This window comes from Octopus bimaculoides, chromosome 6 (genome assembly GCF_001194135.2).
Source record: "Octopus bimaculoides isolate UCB-OBI-ISO-001 chromosome 6, ASM119413v2, whole genome shotgun sequence".
NCBI classification, from domain to species: Eukaryota; Metazoa; Mollusca; class Cephalopoda; order Octopoda; family Octopodidae; genus Octopus; species Octopus bimaculoides.
The window spans coordinates 21,086,542-21,088,397 of NC_068986.1; the positions used below are offsets into that span (position 1 = coordinate 21,086,542).

The window sequence follows — 1,856 nt, forward strand, 5'->3', positions numbered from 1 at the left end:
CTAACCCTAGGGTTAGGGTTAGAGTTAGGGTTAGGGTTAATTGTTTCAGAATCGTTTGTTTATGTAGTCGGCACTTAATGTATATCGGCTGAATGGACGTCAGTGATTGGTTGAAATTACAGAAATACAACTTTAACATGGAATAATTTATGGATTTCTTTTTTTTTTTAAGAAGACTAAGAGAAAAAGATGTTTTATATGACACATTCTACCAGTGATCCAAGTTTCAAAGTGTTTCGTTAATGAAAAATGTGGCCCCCGGTTTAAAAAAGATCCCAGTAATCTTTCGCCATATCGCGGTTCACTTATCTCGGTTTATTATTTAATCTTACGTCGATTCCACCGTGGTGCTGTTTTGCATTTATAATAAAATAAAATGAATATATACAAATTATTAAAATAATTTTAAAAATATACAATATAGTACTGTTTCTAACTCGCAGGTTTTTACCTATCGAGGGGTGTTTTGGAACGCAACACCAGCGATAGTTAAGGGATGACTGTATACACACACACACACACACACACATAGATATACACATGTATCTATAGATATTATACATGTGCGTGTGTGTGTGTGTGTGTGCGTGTGTGTGTATTTATACTTAAATGTATAATTAGTTGAGATATATTTATTTGTAAAAAGCCAAGTGTGTATATAGAAACATAAATAAATATCTATTAGTAATACCGAAAAATCAGAAACGCATACATATGTACAGTGGTTCGTACGCAAGCGCGCACACACACACACACACACACACACACACACACACACACACACACACACACACCCGTGTGTGTGTGTGTGTATGCGTGTGTGTATGTATGTACAGGATGAGACAAGGAAGACGGACGTTTTTGAAACATTCACAAAATCATTAATTTTAGCTGCAAACAAATTTTATTGACGTCAATGTGCTCGTATTGAATTAGCATTTGTCAAAATCAAGTATGAAAAACAACATCCATCATGTGGTGTCCGTTTTCATTGATGCATTTCTGAAGGCGTTCTTGGAATTCAGCCTCCACTCTCCCTAGCATTGCTCTGTGCAAAGTCCCATGGTTTCAACTGTTGCCCAGTGGCCAATCTGTATAGGTGGAAATGCAGGTCATCGAGAATAATACGCCTTACTGATCGATTACCGATGCCAAATTCAGTGGAATGCCTCTGAGCAGAGCAATTTGGACTCCGTATCAAAGTTTGTCTGACGCGTAACTGACGTAGGTAAATAAGCGATGCACTATCGTCCACAGCGCCATGCCTTCATCTGAAAAGAAAAGAAAATGCTAAGACACCACGGACCGAATGGTACCTATTGGACATACGTTCCTCCCCTTGGGGTTGAATAATAGCCATTTCATAAATGTCCGTCCTCTCCGCCCCACCTGTATACGCATATACATGCACACATGTACACACATACTTAGAGTGGTATGGATTTAACAAGATAAACAAGAATGCATTGAATAACAAATTTTAAATCAATCCTTCCCACCTCACATAAATAGTGAAATCTATTAAAAATTAATAAAGTAGTTTTAGTCATTGAAATAGATATTTTAACATTGATATTCTTCAAACCCTTTCCTATAATCAACATTTATATCAATTAATTTTCTGTTGCATTGCATTTGAGATTTTCTATCAGCCATTACATTTCAAATTAACTATAGGCGTTGATTAGTACATAATCAATTAATTAATCAATCAATCAATCACGTTGTTATATATATATATATATATATATATATATATATATAAAAATGAGAATGTGTGTCTGTCTGTCTGTCTGTCTGTGTGAATCCCTAAAACTCGAGAACTACGCAACCAATTTCATTCAAATTTTACAGAT

At 35.4% G+C, this 1,856-nt stretch overlaps 1 protein-coding gene across 3 annotated transcripts in view; it reads left to right on the forward strand.

Moving 5' to 3' along the window:
- Positions 1 to 1,856, forward strand: part of LOC106869631 (uncharacterized) — a 232,169-nt gene that overhangs the window by 177,998 nt on the left and 52,315 nt on the right. The window lies entirely within an intron of this gene.